Raw genomic sequence first — 19126 nt, 5'->3', positions numbered from 1 at the left:
TCCGTGTGGAGTTTGCACATTCTCCCCGTGTTTGCTTGGGTTTCACTCCCACAACACACAAATGTGCAGGCCACACTAAATTGCCCCTTAAATGGAAAAAATGAATTGGGTGCCCTAAATTTATTTTTAAAAAAGAATTAGGCTTCCAACCCAATAACTGCATTCAATCGAATGCAAATGAGGTCTTCGCATTTTCCCAGCGGGTCTAGGCAGGAAACCTCTTGGGTCCGGCGGGCAGGGTGGGCTGGGAGACTCACAACAGTTTGGACGCCCAGCGTGAAACCCGTCTTTTGCCTGATACCCGATTCAACAGTCTGTTGTGACTACCGCCGCTAGCTAGCAGACCAGAGAATCCACATTGAATTTCATTCGAACATTGCTGTAGGCAGAGGGCAGAGAGGGCCATGCGATAGCAAGGTGTAGAATTATAATTATCGGCAACCAGAAGTTTTCTGACTGAACGATGGTGCGGCACAAAGTTGTCACTCAATCTGCAATTGGTCTCCCTGTTGCACAGCAGACTGCATTGTGAGTAGCAAATACAGTATACTAAATTGAGAGAAGGACATGTAAACCACTGCTTCAGCTGGAAGGAGTGCTCAAGGTCTTGGACAGAAGGGGGGGATGATATAGAAGGGTAGGTGTTGTATCTCCTGTGATTGCATGGGAAGGTGCCATAAGACGGGAATGAGGTGTTGGGGGTGATTGAGGAGGGAACTGCCCATTCAGAATGCTGAAAGGGAAGGGTGCCCACATTAAAAGGTACACTAAAAGCTTATTGCCCACTTCTGTATTGCATGTGGCCGATAAAACCCGTGTGCCAATAAACTTTGTTGGAATTTTATTTTTGTTGGCACCCTCTGAAAATTACCAACAGCATTATTAGTTACTGTGGGTAAGATAAGGGTGCCCACATTAAAAGATACACTAAAAGCTTATTGCCCACTTTTGTATTACATGTGGCCAATAAAATCTGTATGCCAATAAACTTTGTTGGAATTTTATATTTTGTTTTGCAATATCCTCTTTTAAGAAAGCATCATTACTTGGTGTTGCATGGAATCAGCATTAGTTTCTGTATCGTGATTTAATTATCATGGTTGTTTTTTAAAAAAAAAGATTGCTGAAAGGGGAGGAGAAGGAATGGTATGTTTGGTGGTGGCATCATGCTGGAGTTGGTGGAAACGATGGAGGATGATCTTCTGGAGGCTGGGGGAGTGGACAGTGAGAATAGGGGAACCCTATCAAAGTTCTATGGGGTGGAGAAGTGCGGAAAATGGGATTGACGCAATTGGGAGTCCTGTCAGCCACATTTCCCCACTTCCGTTCCTCTCACTAAACCCAGCTTTCCTTGGACTCAAAGCTGTTGCATTGTCATAAAAACTCAATTGCTTCAGTTTGGAACCGGACATCATTATCAAATTTGCTGAAAAGGGAAACTCTGTTGTTCTCTGAGGAAAAAACCTCGACCTGGCTGATGTTGAATGCCAACCATCAGATTTCTCCTCCTATCTTCCTCTAGGCCTCATTCTGCCCGATTACTCACTCTCTACCCGCCTATATTCACGACCCTTCTGATGTTCCCACAGCATTTGGCAATTTGTTTCAGTCACCCCCAAATGCCTTGTTTTCACCAAGGACGTCCCACCCCCATCAACCTCATTCCCCAAATTTTACGGTCTGTCTTCCCTTTTGGCAACTTTTAAGAAGAATTTTCAAAGGAATTTGTCCCTTCTTGGATATGAGATTTATCTCTTTTGTTTGTCTCTCCCCAGAGCGGTTGGGGAGTGCGGGTGGGCGTGGTGAGGAATTGTACAGTCAGGATGCTTCATCCATCGTGGTATAGGAATACTTGATTGACTAGCTGGTCTTTTCCCAATTTGTATGTCTTTCTGTCTGTCCCTATTTCTGGTAACAAGTTTTCCACAGCTGTCTAACATGAACCCGGTCTTCTGCAGTTTTCTGGATTGTGCTTCTAGTCATTGTATTTCTTGCAAAGGTCCTATCGTTTCTCTTTGTATTTCCAAACACAACTTTAAAAAAAAATGTATTCATGAGTGCTGCTGGTTAGGTCAGCCTTTATTGCCCATCCTGAATTGCCCTTGAGAAAGTGGTGGTGACCTGCAATCTTGAACCATTGATTGCATTCCATGTTGTTTAGGTACACCCATGGTGCCTTAGAGAGGATGTTCCAGGATATTGACCCAGTAACAGTGACATAGTTCCAAGTTAGGATGGTGTACGGTTTTGAGTGGAACTTGCAGGTGGTGGTGTTCCGATGTATCTACTGCCCTTGTCCTTCTAAGTGGTAGAGGTTATCGCGACACCCTGGGCTAGTGCGCGGTCAATTCCAGCCCCACTTGACCCACAGTCGCAAAACAGGTGAAATTAGATTTGATTTAAAATACCTAAGGTCCTTGGTTGAGCCCAATAAACTTTTTATAAAATACATTTTTTTCGGGATGTGGGCTTCGGCAGCATTTGTTCTCCGTCAATAATTGCCTTTGAGAAGGTGGTAGTGAGCTGGCTTCTTTAACCGATGCAGTCCATGTGGTGTAGGTGCACCCACTGTGCTATTGGGGAGGGAGTGTTACTCCTTCCTTTTGACTTTTCTCAACTTCTGACTTTGACGCAAACCTTATAAATTGTCTCTTGCTAATCTTTCCATTTCCATTTCCAAATATTTTCAATTTTTCAAGTTTCCTCATATCAATTTCCTTTTAAAAAGCCGTTTCTTCATCTTTTTTCTGCATCTCCATTTTTAAAAATTCTCTCTCATGCATCCAAATTCTCTCCAGATTGGTTTCCCCATCAGAAAGCACTTCTGATGCTACACTATGTGGGCTACATGCTTGTGGGCTCTCCTTTGTTTCTATCAGACCAAGCACTCAGCGATTACATCATGGGCAGGATTCTCCGCACCCCGATGGCGAAATCGCGTTCGGCAACAGGGGGAGAATCCGCTTTTGCGCATGAAATCGGGATCGGCGGCGGTTTCACAATTCTCTGCCCCCTGAAAACCGGCGTACTCCGCACCGAGTATCACTGCCTCAGGCCATTGCCTGAGGTCCGCCCCGCTATTCTCCGTCCCGGACCGGCTGAATTCCCGTCGCCGTGGACCACTCATGGTCCCACCGCCCGTGTTCCTCGCGTGGCGGCTGCAGACTCAGACCGGGACCGCAGTCAGGGAGGGCCGATTGGAAGGCGGGGGGGGGGGGGGGGGGGGGGCTTCATTGGGGACTAGGGGCTATGCAGGCGGTTCGGGGCGGGCCAGCGGCCGATGCGGGGCACTCTTTCGGCGGTCCAAGTCCGCGGGCTGAGTCCGCCATGGCGCGGCCGCTGGAGGCCGCCGCCGTGCGCATGCGCGACTTCTGACCCGGACGTGCGGGGGGGGGGGGGGGCGTATCGGCAGCTAGATCTGCAAACTCCACGACAGCTGCCTGCTCGCACCAGCAAAACGGGGAATCTGTGGCCTATTAACGCCAGTTTTCCTGGCGTAAAAGACCAGTTTTCACGCCGGCGTGGGGTCTTAGTCCCAAAAACGGAGAACCCAGCCCCATATATTGCTATCTTCTTAGCTTTAACCATCACCTCTAATTTTAATTCACTTGCCAATTCAATTGACATATCTTTTTGAACCCCTTGTAAATAAACCAAACACACATCCTCCACCTGAAGAAAGGCCTTGGTAGCTTCTAGAGCCATCCTGCTTCGTTATTTCAAACCAGGTGCCTCTTCAACAAATACTGTCCCCGCCACTGCCTCGTGTTCCAAAGATCCCAGGACTGCGCTCCCAAATGATGTCACGACACCCTGGGCTAGTGCGCAGACAATTCCAGCCTCACTTTAAAAAAATATATTTTTTTATTCTCCTCCTTTTTCACATTTTCTCCCGCATTTACACCCATCAACAATAAACAATAATCAGCAACAGATATGTCAATCCCCATAGTAACAACGATCCCATCCGCCCACCAACCCCCAAACATCAGCCCGCATGTTTACATAAACAAATGACAAAAAGGAATCAGGGATTACCCGTAGTCACCCTTAATCTACCTGCACCCCCAGATACCTAAAATTAGTCCCTGCTCTACGGAATGGCAGCCCCCCCACCCCTGTCCCCACCACCGGCCGAGACACCACAAAATACTCACTCTTGTCCAGGTTCAACTTGTACCCCGAGAAAGACCCAAATACCCGCAGTAGCTCCAATATTCCTCCTATCGACGCACTCGGCTCCGACACATACAGCAGCAAGTCGTCGGCATATAAGGACACCCTATGCTCTATGCCCCCCTGCACTATTCCTTTCCATGCTTCCGAACTTCTCAATGCGATGGCCAGCAGCTCAATCGCAAGTGCAAACAGCAGGGGGGACATAGGACATCCCTGTCTCGTCCCACGGTGGAGAGAAAAGTATCTCGAACTGATATTATTTGTGCGGACACTCGCCTTCGGTTCCTTATATAATAGCTTTACCCAGTTCACAAACCTTGGTCCAATCCCAAACCGCTCCAGCACTGCCATCAGGTACCCCCATTCTACCCGATCAAACGCCTTCTCGGCGTCCACCCCACAACTACCTCTGTTTCCTTTCTTTCCGCCGGTGCCATAACAACGTTCAAAACCCTCCTAATGTTCGAAAACAGCTGCCTCCCTTTCACGAACCCCGTCTGATCCTCCCCTATCACCTTCGGAAGGCACTCCTCCAGCCTACCCGCCAGTACCTTCGCCAACACTTTTACGTCCACATTCAGAAGTGATATGGGCCGATACGGATCCTTATCTTTTTTTAGTAACAGGGAAATCGATACCTGCCCCAAGGTTTGCGGCAACACCCCCTTCCCCATCGCCTCCTCAAACATCCCCACCATCAGGTGTGCCAACCTATCCTTAAATTTTTTATAATATTCCACCGGAAACCCATCCGGCCCTGCCACCTTCCCCGACTGCATCCTCCCAATCGCATCCTTTATCTCCTGCTCCACTATTGCTCCTTCTAATGTAGCCCTGTCCCCCTCCCCTAGCCTCGGGTACTCCAACCCATCTAGAAATTCCTGCATCTCACGGTCTCCCCCGAGTGTCTCTGACTTGAACAACCTCTCATAAAACTCCTCAAAAACCTTGTTAATCAGCACTGGGGCCACCACCAACTTCCTTGCCCTATCCTTCACCTGAAGAATTTCCTTTGCCGCTGCCTCCCTCCGGAGCTGACTGCTAACATGTTCTCCATGTTCATAAACTGCACCCCTTGCTCGTCTCAGTTGGCGCACCGCCTTCCTGGTGGACAGTCGGTCGAAGCTCGCCTGTAGTTCCTTCCTCTTTTCCAGCTTCGCCGGGTCCCCATCCTCTGCATACCTCCTATCTACCTACAACATCTCATCTATTACCCTCTGCCGCTCCAACCTCTCCTCTTTATCCACCCTGGCCTTAAACTAAATTACCTCACCTCTCACCACCGCCTTTAGAGCCTCCCAGACGACTGCCTTCGACACCTCACCCGTACAATTGAAACCTGCATATTCCTTAATTACCTTTTCAATTTTCTCACAGAATACTTGGTTCCCCAAAAGCCCCACATCCAGTTTCCACCCCGGTCTCTGCGCTGCCCCCTTCTCTAGCACCATATCCACCCAATGTGGAGCGTGATCTGACACTGCAATTGCAGAGTATTCCGACCCCTTGACTCCAGCCAGCAAAGCCTTCCCCACCACAAAAAAGTCGATCCGCGTGTATACCTTATGGACCGCTGAAAAAAACGAATACTCCCGTTCCCTTGGGTGCAGGAACCTCCAAGGGTCCACCCCTCCCATTTCCACCATTAGCCCAGCCAGCGCTTTCGCCCCCCCTGATGGGACCAGCGAGTGTGGCCGTGATCTGTCCAACTTGGCTCCTGCACCAAGTTTCAGTCCCGTCCCCCCACAATCGGCTCATGCGTGTCCAAGTCGGGAATAGCCCCAAACACCTTCCTCGCGAATCCCACATCATCCCAATTGGGACCGTATACACTTAACAGCGCCACTAATCTCCCCTCCAGTGCCCCTGTCACAATCACATATCTACCCCCCTGATCTGCCACCACCTTCTCCATCTGGAAGCGTACGCTTTTGCTGACCAGCACCGCTACCCCTCGAGCCCTTCCATCAAATCCGGAGTGAAACACTTGGCTAACCCAGCCCTTTTTAAGTCTCACCTGGTCCTTCACCCTCAAGTGAGTCTCCTGCAGCATTGCTACATCGGCTTTCAAACTTTTAAGATGTGCAAGCACCCTTGACCTCTTGACCGGATCTCCTAGCCCTCTCATATTCCACGTGATTATCCTTACTGGGAGTCTCTCACCACCCCCCCCCCCCCCCCCCCCCACCTTTCTTATCCACCATCACCATACCACCGAGCCCTGCCCCATAAGCCTGACCTGCCCCTGTCCATTGTTAACATCGAACCCCTTCCCCCCTCCCAAGAACCCCCCCTACAAAAACATCCCCCAACATCCATCCCTCCACCCCCTCTTGCTCGCCTCGTAGGCCCATTGAAGCCTGCTATCCAGGCTCCAATGTCCGCAGTCCTCCTCTCACCTCACCCCCGTTCACTAACTGACTTTAGTTAGCTAGCGCGGGTGGCTCCCCCCGCCAAGACCTCTCGCCCCCTTTCACCCAGTCCCAGAGAAAGAAACACCAAAACAAACCCAACAATCCAACCCCTACAATTCACTAACATAACATTTAACCGTCGCAACACAGAACGCCATAAACTTGAACTCTGTAACAATGCAACGAGAAGTAAATTTCAATACAAATCAGTAAAAAGGAAGTTGTAACATTTGTACATTTTCCAGCCGCTCAAACACAGTCCACAGTCTCTCTTTCAGTTCCGCTCTTCACGTCTGTCCCAAGCCTTCTGCCCTCACGAACGCCTCAGCTGCCTCCGCTGTCACAAAATAAAAGTCTTTGGCATTATATGTTACTCTCAACTTCGCCGGGTACACCACACTAAATCGCACCCCCTTCTTGTACAAAGCCGCCTTCACTCGCCTAAACGCCGCTCGTCTTTTTGCCAACTCCACCGTCCAGTCCTGGTAGATCCGAACCGCAGTACCATCCCACAGCACCTCACGCTTCTGCTTCGCCCAGCTTAATACTTTCTCCTTCATGCAAAACGTATGGAAGCAGATAATTACTGCCCTTGGAGGCTCGTTCACTTTGGGCTTCGGCCTTAATGCCCGATGAGCTCGGTCTAGCTCGTACAGGGTGGGGCTCTCACCCTCCCCCATCAGCTCCGCCAACTTCTTAGCGAAGTATTGCGTTGGCCTTGGGCCCTCTGTCCCTTCGGGCAAGCCCACAATTCTCAAATTGTGCCGCCTTGAGCGGTTTTCCAAGTCTTCCAGCTTTGCTCGGAGTCCTCTGTTAACCTCCACCACCCTCCGCAACTCGTCCCCCATCGAGGTGACCTGGTCGCTGTGTCGTGTCACGGCCTCCTCCACTTCCTTCATCTTCTCGCCCTGCTCTCTCACCTCGGCCGATGCCTTTGCCACCTCCACCCTGATCGGGCCGATTGCCTCCTCCACCAATGACCTCAACACGACCGCCATCTCTTTCCTCAGCACCTCCATGTGCCTTACCAAACGTTTTTCCAGCTCCACCACCATCACCTCGGTCATCTTCTCCACCGTAAGTAGTGCGGTCCCGCCTTGCAGTTCGGCTTCTGCCATCCTGTCAACACTTTTGCTTTTGCTCGTCTTCTCCTTCGGCGGCGACCCCACATTTCCTCCTTTCTTCGACGCTGCTTTTTGCATCCTTTAGCGGCTTATTGTTTTTTATCTTCTTTCCTTTCTCCTCTCTCCCCCTTCACCCTCCTGCCTTTCATCAATCTGACATTCTTCTTTTTTGAAAAAAAACTTTCACCAAACTTCCTTAAATCTTCTTTCTTTCTCCTCTACATTCACCTGGGACCAGGCTTCAACCTTCTTTCTTCTTCCTCGGTGGGAGCCATCCGACGTGGAGCACCCTCCCTACATGGCGCCCTGGCCTCGGGCCTGCCGCCTCGGCCTCCTCGTGGCTCTGCCTCCGCTGCTCTGACCTGCCGGGCCCGGCGCCTCAGCCCCCGCCGCCCGACACCTGCGCGGGATTCTTCGCCGGTTTTTAAACCGGCCCCGTTGGCTGCTCTTGGCGGCCCCCAAAGGCCGACGATAGATGGGGAGTGCGTGAGGACTCGGGGATTTCCCCGAAATCGCCGCGAATCGCGGCCACCGGCGGGAGCTCTTGTTATTGCGGCCGCCCTGCTCGCCCACGCCACCGGAAGTCAATTCCAACCTCACTTGATATGGGATCGCAACACAAGTGAAATTAGATTTTATTTAAAATACCTAAGGCCCTTGGATAAGCCCAAATAAACTGCAGTCACCAGGTTTGCAACTATGATATGTCTGGTATTATAATTAAACAGTAAGAAAATGTAACTATCTACAACCCCTTTCCCAAACCCTCCTTTCTAACTTGCCCACTCTCTAGACACACACACACACATACAAGGGAAACAATGCAGAGGTAAAAGGGTGGTGGAAAGGGAAAGAAAATATTAATAAAAATAAAAGGATAAGCATCTTTAAAAAAAAATTTAGAGTACCCAATTATCTTTTTTCCAATTAAGGGGCAATTTAGCATGGCCAATCCACCTAGCCTGTACATCTTTGGCTTGTGGGTGTGAAACCCATGCAGACGGAGGAGAATGTGCAAACTCCACACGGACAGTGACCCAGGGCCAGGATTCGAACCTCAGTGCCGTAGTCCCAGTGCTAACCACTGCATTGCCGTGCTGCCCTGAGGATAAAGATCTTTGATGCACTGGCTGACCTCCAGTCAATACGTTTCTGAAGTTCAGGCATTTGTTTGGTACTTTTCTCTTCAAAATTTGCGATGGTTTTCTCTGGCAAGGTTGTCTACCTTCTCTGCAGACTCAGCACCATTTCAAGTTTATTGCAAAGGATGCGGCCGACACTCACTGCTTTCAGAACAATAAGGCAGTTCTTTCACTTCCAAGCTCTAAACATTTCTTTTTTAAAATAAATTTAGAGTCCCCAATTCATTTGTCCCAATTAAGGGGCAATTTAGTGTGGCCAATCCACCTATTCTGCACATCTTTGAGTTGTTGGGGCGAAACCCACGCAAACACGGGAGAATGTTCAAACTCCACACGGACAGTGACCCAGAGCCGGGATCGAACCTGGGACCTCGGCGCTGTGAGGCAGCATTGCTACCCACTGTGCCACCGTGCTGCCCCCGGGTCGAAACATTTCTGCCCAGTTCTCTCAGAAAGCATCACAGGAACCAATCACTGAGCATTGTCAGGTAGAACACTGGCCAACCCACCGCTTACCATTTAACCAATCGGACCAATCCCTTCCAAAGCTGGTTCCTCAGATCCACTCGGTGTTGAAGTCGGACTTCTCCTTTCCAAAAGACAAAGCCAGGGAACATGTAAAGGCACATCCCATGGATCCACAGACCGAAACAATTAAAAGAAATGGAACAAAGGAAATAAACAGGAAGGACTTTTACAAGTTCAATGTTTAGAAAGTGCTGTCAAAGGAGGTGATTTTCTGCAGTGCATCTAGTAGATGGTACATACTGCTGCCACTGTGCACTGGTGGTGGAGCGAATTAATGTTTAAAGTTGTGCATGGGGTCTCAATCAAGTGGGTTGCTTTGCCCTTTAGGCGTTTGCCTCATGACTTAATTTGCTACTCTATAAAATGTTCTTGCCTCAACAGAATTTGCCTTTTGAATGTCGTTCACAGGGCTAATCCATTTCCCATTCCTCGACACCCTCCTCCTTAGCTCATCTTCCACATTCGCCAGGCCATTCATTACTACATCTGTCGCCCACAACATGAGGTCACCAGCAATCGCTTTCCCCTCTCCTCCCCCTCCTCCACTTTGGAGAGGGCAGTTCCCTTCAGGATATCTTCATTTATTCTTCCACTACAGCGAGCCCTGCTGCCTTTCTGTTGGCAACAGATGTAACATCTGTCCATTCACATCTTCCAGTGGCACTGTCCAAAGCTGCAAACAAATGTTGTGTGTGAGATGTAATTTACGAGTGCGTCGTCCAGTCTGGAGTTCATGGTGAGGTCTCCCCTACACTCAGGAGACTACTGTGGACTGGCTGACCACTTTGCTAAGCACTTTCTTTCTATCCATAAATTTGGCCCTGATCTCCCTGCAGCGTACCTCTTTCACTCCCCCCAATTCCCACTCTCTGCCTTGTGGAGACTGCTCCGACTAATCTCAAACATCAGGGACATTTTATCTTCCTTCTGCTTATTCTTCAGCCATCTGAGCTGAACTATGATTTCAGTGACTTCAGATCCTAGCCATACCCCTATTTTCCATTTCCAGGACTTGCTTTGGTATGGGATGGGTTTAAACCCTTCGTCAGAACATTGATTGTGTTAGAGATCTGGAAGATGAATCTTCACCTGTGTTTCTCTGACATTTTCCGCATTTTATGCTGTCATTTCACATCTTGTGCATCTTCTGACATTTTTCCCCCTATTCCCCCATTTTTTGGGTTGCTTATCTCCATCTTGACTATTTGCACCTTCATTATGTTTCCGATGTTGCATTGCCTCATGCTCTTCCAATTAATCCACCAGATTTGTTTGCCAGATGATGCGACAATCAATTCACACGAGACGGAGAGTTGAAGTGAACAGTGGTTTTAATCAGCTAGAACTGTGCCTGCCTGCGACTGCTCTGCACTGAGAGCCGCCTGCAGGGCAGCAGCTCTATATACCTCCCCCAAGGACACCAACATGATACAGTGTGATGTAATGTGATACAATCGTCCATTGATGGAGCCCACAAGGGCAACAACATAGTACAATGCAATACAATGGTGAATGGTTGCCGTGATACATTCATCACACCAGATACACAACCCAGCAATCAATGCTCAATGATTGGAAGGTGTGTTTTCACTTCTTATCGCCTTCAAATCAAGCAAGCAGCTTGCTCATCTTCATACTTTCAGTTTTGATGAAACAGCTACAACCAAATGTTTGGTCTATTTTATTTTACACGCTGAAGAATTTGCTGCTTATTTCTGGCATTTAACTAAAATTTCCAGCATTTGTTTTCTATTTATCTGTACTTCTCCATTTGTGTGCTTTGGGCAGTCAAATTATAGTGTGTAACTGACCTAAGATAATTAAAGGCTTGAACAACTTTGCTGTAGAAATCTGCAACAACTATCCTGCATATGAATCTATTTTCCTGCTGTAATCTTGGAACTGTGAAGAGGACGATGTAGAACTTCAAAGGAACATAGCCGAGTGGTGAAGTGGGCAGATAGGTGGCAGATGAAGTTCACTGCGGAAAAGTGTGAGGTGATGCAGGACAGGGCGAGAAAGCAGTTAATAAAGCATATAGTATTCCGGGCTTTATCATAAGTAAAGTAGGCTTGCATTAACACTGCAATGCAGTAGGGCAGCACGGTGGCGCAGTGGTAGCACTGCAGTCTCACGGCGCCGAGGTCCCAGGTTCGATCCCGGCTCTGGGTCACTGTCTGTGTGGAGTTTGCACATTCTCCCTGTGTTTGCGTGGGTTTCGCCCCCACAACCCAAAGATGTGTAAGGTAGATGAATTGGCCACGCTAAATTGCCCCTTAATTGGAAAAAATTAATTGGGTACTCTAGAATTAAAAAAAGACACTGCAATGAAGTTACTGTGATAAGCCCCTAGTTGCCACATTCGGGCGCCTGTTTGGGTACACCTGTGGTTTTATTTTGAGCAAGGTTGTGCCTACTAAAGAGTGTTCAGCAGAGTAGGAAAACAGTACCATCCATATAATGATAGAGAGTCACATGATGGTAGACTGTGAGTATTATCTGGAAGGAGCCATCACAGTCACAGCATCCATGAATGGCTGCTCCTTTGATATGTACATAGTTATGTGTTAACAATGAACAGTTTCTGTTTAACTAAGTAAGCTTCCTGACCTTTCCTTGAAACAGCAAAGGTTACTAAGCTACTTCTCTTTCATGCCATTAAAAGATCTTAATCATAGTAACAAAACCATGGGTGAGATGGTGGCATGGTGGTAATTTCACTGGATTAGTAATCTAGAGTCCTTCCTGTATCGTTGCAGTCCATGTGACATAAGTACACCCAAGTGCTGTCAGGGAGGGAGTTTGAGGATTTTGACCCAGCGACAGTAAAGGAATGGTGATAGATTTCCAAGCCAGGATGGAGGGGATTTTCCAGGTGGTGGTGTTCCCTTGTCTCCCTCGTCCTCCGAGCTGGTCGCAGTGGTGGGAATGAATGCTTGAATAACAGTGTTTTGTCATGGATGTCGTGGGGTTGAGGTTCTTGAGTGTTGTTGGAGCTGCACTATCCAGGCAAATGGAGAGTATTCCATCACATTCCTGGCCTGTGCCAAGTAAATGGTGGACGGGCTTTGGGGAGCCAGGAGGTGAGTTACTCAACACAGGGTTGCCAGCCTCTGACCTGCTCTTGTAGTCCAGTTCAGTTTCTGGTTGATGGTAAACCCCACAATGTTGATAGTGGGGGATTCAGCGATGGTAATGCCATTGAATGTCAAGGGGTGATGGATAGGTTTTCTCTTGTTGGAGATGGTCATTGCCTGGCACTAATGTACCACAAATTTTACTTGCAACTTGTCAGCCCAAGCCTGGATTTTATCCACATCATGCTGCATTTGGACATGGACTGATTCAGTATCTGGGGAACGATGCTGAACATTGTGGAATCACCAGTGAGCATCCCCACTTCCGACCGTATGATGGAATGAAGGTCATTGATGAATCAGCTGAAGGTGGTTGCACCCGAATAACTCCTGCAGTGATTTCCTGGAGCTGAGATGACCTCCAACCATCACAACCATCTTCCTTTGTGCCAGGTATGAATCCAGCCAGCAGTGACTTTCCCCCCAATTCCCATTGACTCCAATTTTGCTAGGGCTCCTTGGTGCCACACTCGGTCAAATGCTGCCTTGAGTTCAGCTCCTTTGTCCATGTTTGAACCAAGGCCATAAAGAGGTCGGTTCCAGATGTTCATCGGCAATGAAGAACCACAAAGCATCCAGCATGGGTCTGACCTTCCATCTGTTACCCCTGATCCTCTCTAGCCTGTTCAGTTGAAATCATTTATACATGTAAATATCTCATAAGCATTAATCAGGTTGGAGAGCCGGCCGCCCAACAGGCCGAGGAGGAGGAGGTGCCAAGAAGGCGCCGCATGAGGACTCGAATGTACGGGCAGCGGCTGTCATTCGAGGACCTGCCGGACAGGGCATGCCGTCGAAGACTCTGGCTGAGCAGGGGTACTGTGCAACATATCTGCCAGATCATTGCGCACCTCACAATACAGGGGTATGGAGGAGGACACCCGCTCTCGGTGGCTATTATAAAACATACAGTGCAGAAGGAGGCCATTCAGCCCATCGAGTCTGCATTGACCACTTAAGCCCTCACTTCCACTCTATCCCAGTAACCCAATAACCCCTTCTAACCTTTTTGGACGCTAAGGGCAATTTCGCGTGGCCAATTCGCCTAACCTGCACGTCTTTGGACTGTGGGAGGAAACCGGAGCACCCGGAGGAAACCCACGCAGACACGAGGAGAGCGTGCAGACTCTGCACAGACACTGACCCAGTGGGGAATCGAACCCTGGCGCTGTGAAGCCACAGTGCTAGCCACTGTACTACTGTGCTGAGGTGATAGTTGCCCTAAACATTTACGGCACGGGGTCCTTCCAGCCGCCGAGTGGAGACCTTTCCGGGATCTCACAGATATCAGTGCATCCGCACCGGCATGGAGGCCCTAAATATCCAGTCGGTACAATACATTCACTTCAATGAGGACCAAGCCCACCAGGATGCCCAAGCTGCGGGGTTCACCGCCAACATGCCGCGGGTCCAGGGGGTGATCGATGCGTGCATGTCCCCCTACAAGTGCCTGCAGATGACAGGCCGCTCTACACAAACCGAAAGGGGCTCCACTCGATGAATATGCTGTTGACATGTGACCATCAGCTGCGCATCATATACATCAATGCCCAATACCCGGGCAGTGTGCATGACTCCTTTATCCTGGCACATTTGACATTCCTGACATGTTCGAGAAGCCCCCCCCCCCCCCCAACCCCCTCCCCTCATCCCCTCTGTAGTCACTGAGACAGGCCTCATCTGACGAGGTGGATGCAGGGAGGGGGAGGGGGAGGGGGAGGGTGGGCAGGACATGGGACCCATGCAGGCACAGGAGGGCCAAGGCCAATGTGCATGGGATGATCTGATCGCCTCCAGGTTCACCAGCCACCCCTCCTCCTGCAACCCCCTCCATGATACATACCTGCCACACTATGGGATGCGGGCTCTGGGTTGGCAGTAACAGCGGGTCTGGTCAATAGGATGGAGGATGATGAAAACCTGCTCTGGAAATGCCCCAGGCCTTGCAAATGCTGATCCATAGCCAGAATTCTCGCCCCCAATTCCTCCACCTTGGAGGCCCCCCATGCAGCGTTGGCCTGGTTGGCACGCATGGTCGGCACCATCTCCTGCTCCTGCACACGGTTGGACTCCTCCACCTGCATCAGCTGGTGCTAGATGTTCACCCCTCATGTAGCCCCTGGCTCTATGACTACATCTCCACGATCGATAGGACTGTCCGTTCCAGAAGCCCGAAACCCGTCCGGACGGCAGCTAGTTCCTGGCGTCGACCTGACCGCCCGCCCCCTCTGGTGCTCCTACCTTCACCTACTGTACCAGATCAGCTGTGTGGTGAGCACCAGAGAGTGTCCCAGGAGCCTCTTCACTAAATTTCCCAACCGAGCTGAGTGTCTCTGGGATGGTGGAGGGTGTTGGAGGCAGCTGTGGCGAGACATCCGTGTCACCCTCCAACTCGGACTCCGGGGTGTCCTGAGTCTCGGGCGGAGGGCTGGTGTCTGAGCTGCTCTCTCGTCACTGCTTGGCTCAAGGGGAGGGTGGGGGGGAGGCTCCGGCTAGGCACTGGCTGGGGCGGGAGATGCCTGATGGACCCGCCCCATCTCCAGCAGGTCCTGCAAGACACAAGACATGCCTGCGGCCGATCTCACCCCCCGGCAAACTCCCTTTCCGCTGGGCCGCCGACCACATCCAGGGCCCTCTGCTCTGCCATGGTCAGGTGCCTCAACTCTGGCGGTCCCCCTCCAGTCTGCTCCCACTCCCAGCAGTTATGAGCTGGGGGAGGGGAAACAGGAAATGACAGTGTTAGACAGTCCAACACATGCAACCCAGGGGATGGGTAGCCAGTGGCCTCAGTGGCCAGGGTACCCTGCCGTGACGGCCTGTATGGGTGCCAGCAAGTGGTGCAGGGCGGGGAATCGGCCACCCTCCGGATGGGGAGGGGGTCGGGTTTACTGGTATGTGGGAAGGGGTTTGGTGCCAGAGACACTGTGCTGCCTACTCACCCTGGCCACCCTCAGGAGATCATGTAGTTTTTTCCAGCACTGCTGGCCGTTTCAAGGGTGTTGCTGGTGGTGCTCACCACCTCTGTCAGCTGCATGGCGGGCAGCAGCGGCTGGCAACCTCTTTCCTGAGCCGGGGTACAGAGTCAACCGCCTCACCGCCACCACGTCAAGGAGGGTCTCCAGCTCGGCGTCGGTGAATCTTGGGACTGCTCTCCTTGCTGCCAGCTGGTTGACTGGGATGGTGTGTGTGGGGAGTGAAGTGAGTATATGCGGCTGCAGCTTGTCAGCCTCCTGAGTGTCAATCTCGAACACAGTGAATCCATTGGAATCGATTGTGTTCTACGTGGTGTCGGTGCTTGCCCATTGACAGAAGCTGAATCGGTCCAGGTGCGCTGCCAGTTTTGACAAATTCCGTGCCAGGGTCAACACTTGAGTCTCAGGAATAGAGAATTCCACCCAAGCTGTTTTGAACCAGAAATCCATCTATTCCCTCCTTTGCACCTGAACCAAAATCTCAAAGGACCAAAACAGGAAAACAGTAGACATGGAAGTGGGGAGAAATGCAAAATTGGCTGCCAACTCACCATCTGTGAGGTCCTAGCCCATGGACAATAGCTCTGCAACCCTGCCCCTAGGCCCTGAATGCTCTCCCTTTGTCTCTGTGGCTGGGAACAGATGGAGTAGTCAAGGTGTTCTGACCAGAGACTTATGAGGTTTGAACATAACAGACTCCAGACTCTCACTGTCCTGCTGTTGCTGTATTATTCAGTATTCCATTTGCTTTGTTGGCTGATGTGACGCCATGACTGGACATGCTTAAGGGCCGAGTCGACCAGCAGCCTGAGATTTCTTACAACCCAGCTAATTTGTTACCATTCACTGAGGCACCTCTATCACTCAATTTTCTCTCCCAATGTATACATGTTTGTATTGAATAACATCTGCTGCAGGTCTGTCTACTTTCAGGTTTTGTATAATCAAATTTTCCAGGTCCCTGTCTTCTTCACCCTTAGCAACACCTATGTGAGTGAAAGAATAAAAGGTCCGTTCACTTAATAAATATCATATGTTGGTGTCAGTGTATCAAAAGCCCTGCCGTCTTCTTGTGAATCTCCATGTCACTCAATACATGAGAATGTACCCATCAGCATTCCAACTAAGTCAAGATAACATTTTTGAATGCTCACTACCATCTACAATTGGGGATGGGCAATAAATGTGAGCTTTGTCAGCAATGTTAACATTCCACAAATTCCCATGCCTATACTTCCTCATGAAACTATGGAAATTCGGCATGTTCACATGGACTCTTACCAACTTTTACAGGTGCACCACAGAAAGCATCCTATCGGGCTGCATCACAGCAGGTATGGCAACTGCTCGGCCCAAGATCGTAACAAACTACAGAGAGTCGTGAACACAGCCATGTCCATCACACGAACCCGCCTCCCATCCATTGACTCTGTCTACAACTCCCGCTGCCTTGGGAAAGCGGGCAGCATAATCAAAGACCCCTCCCACCCGGGTTATTCACTCTTCCAACTTCTTCCATCGGGCAGGAGACAAAAAAGTCTGAGAACAGGCACGAACAGACTCAAAAACAACTTCTTCCCCACTGTTACCAGACTCCTGAATGACTCTAATGCACTGAACTGATCTCTTCACACATCTTCTCTACTGAGTAGTACTGCACTCCACATGCTCACCCGATGCCTGTGCCTATGTATTTACATTGCGTAGTTACGTATGCCCTATGTTTTTTTCATGTATGGAATAATCTGTCTGGACTGTATACAGAACAATACTTTTCACTACCTCGGTACACGTGATTTTGTGAGGGCTGTTGTGTTATGTACTCTGGGATAACACAGGCTGCAACTGGATGCAGCTTTAACCAAAATATACTCCAGACCTTGAAGTTAGTTCAATCTGATTTATTGAACCAGTAGCACAGTTAACACAGTTCTCTATGAGTTCGACTCTCTGCGAACCTAAGTGTGGTTACTCTGTCTGAACCAGACTAGCTCTTAGCCACGTGCTGGAGGTGTGATAATGTACATACACCCTGACTCACTCTGTAGATGTTCATCAGTGGAAAGAGGCGGAGTGCGAGTGCCTCGTTCCTTTTATAGTGAGATACACCCCTGTCCTGCCTGCTCATTGGTCATGTCCTGTTCTCTGTGTTCATTAGCTGCCTGTCTGTGTCTGTCTGTCTATCATTATCTGCATGTCTGCATATCATGACAAGGGCCACAAAGAATCCAGCACGAGTTTGTAAAGCCTAACAGAAAATAACTTTATTTACAACAATATTTACACGGCATCAGCAGTTCACCACTGCTTCCTTCTCTAGCCGGTACAACACTGGCCAGCTCTATTTTATTTATACAGCTGAAATGACTAGTGATTGCCCCCTCCCCCACACCCCCTCATTGAGGAAGCTCCTACTCCCCAAGAGTCATGGAATAATTAATTGTCCCCAGCCAATAGGATTCGGGCAAGTTATAACACGTGACAATAAAACATATTCAATCCAAATGAATTTTTTACAAAGCTGTGACTGTTTCATTTACACCTGTTCCCAAGGTGACCAAGCAATACTGTAAAGACACACAGCTAGGAAATGGAGGAAGAGAATCCAGCCCCTCCAGTTCGACTCTGTTTCCTTTGGATCTTTCATGAATTTTTCAGGACTCCGCTGCTCCTTTTAAATGGTCCTTCTGTCACACCACTGCATCATGAGGATTCTTCTCTCTGCTCCGGTAAAATTCATCTGGGAGCCTTGCTGTAAATTACTTCCCAAACCTGGAAAATGACTGAAGCAATTCCTGGAACTTTACCTGCTAGAGAAGTATCAAACCATTGCCTGGTGGCCAGTTCCACATATGGCAGATGCTGCAATACCTGCGCAAGAAGCTATTCTTCAAGTTCCAGCTTGGCCACTGAGCATTAATGAGTTATTCAACCGTGAGGAGGATCATGGCTGAATCCATCCCTCTGCTTCCAGCCCGAAGTGAATTCTCTTAAGTTTCTATTCACTGTGACCTCCTCCTCGCTGGAGGATTAAAGTGCAGATTGCGTGACCACTAAGTTGCACATGTGACCCAGATATGACCCAATCTGTGGTTCACATCTTTCGTCTCCCTCCCCTTCTACTATTTGTATCAATAAGTCATTCTAGCCAAGCTCAAAGGCACCTTCAGGAACAGCCGGTGGAATTCTCCATTCCTGAAACTAAGGGCTGGATTCTCCGCCCCCCCGATAGAGAAATCGCATTCGACGGGTCGGAGAATCTGTTTTGACGCCAATATCGGGGGCGGCGGCAGTTTTCGGATTCTCCGCCCCCTGAAAAGCAGTGTACTCTAGGAGTACGCCGTTCCACGTATCCACGGCTTCAGGCCTTTGCCTGAGGCCCGCCCCACGGTGCTCCGTCCCCGACCGGCCGACTTCCCGACGGAGTGGGTTACATGTGCTCACGCCGTTCGGTAACCTCGCGTGGCGGCTGCGGACTCAGTCTAGCCCACCACTAACGGGGAGGGCTGATACGCAGGCGGGGAGGGGGGGCTTAATTCGGGGCTGGGGGCACTGTGGGCGGGGGATCGGGGTGTGCGAGTGGCTGAAGGGGGGCACTACTTTTGCAGTCCGGGTCCGAAGGCTGAGTCC

At 49.8% G+C, this 19126-nt stretch overlaps 2 non-coding genes across 2 annotated transcripts; both read left to right on the top strand.

Annotated features, from left to right (window-relative positions):
- The first annotated feature begins 719 nt into the window (after window positions 1-719).
- Window positions 720-829, top strand: LOC140393390 (small nucleolar RNA ACA64). The gene has a single exon (XR_011935586.1). It is a non-coding gene; the product is annotated as a small nucleolar RNA ACA64 (small nucleolar RNA).
- Window positions 830-855: 26 nt separating this feature from the next.
- On the top strand, window positions 856-989 carry LOC140393443 (small nucleolar RNA ACA64). Its single transcript, XR_011935624.1, has one exon. It is a non-coding gene; the product is annotated as a small nucleolar RNA ACA64 (small nucleolar RNA).
- The last annotated feature ends 18137 nt before the right edge of the window (window positions 990-19126 follow it).

Source organism: Scyliorhinus torazame, chromosome 16 (assembly GCF_047496885.1).
Source record: "Scyliorhinus torazame isolate Kashiwa2021f chromosome 16, sScyTor2.1, whole genome shotgun sequence".
NCBI classification, from domain to species: domain Eukaryota; kingdom Metazoa; phylum Chordata; class Chondrichthyes; order Carcharhiniformes; family Scyliorhinidae; genus Scyliorhinus; species Scyliorhinus torazame.
Note: the sequence above shows the minus strand (reverse complement) of the source record. Positions and strands in the feature narration are given on the sequence as shown.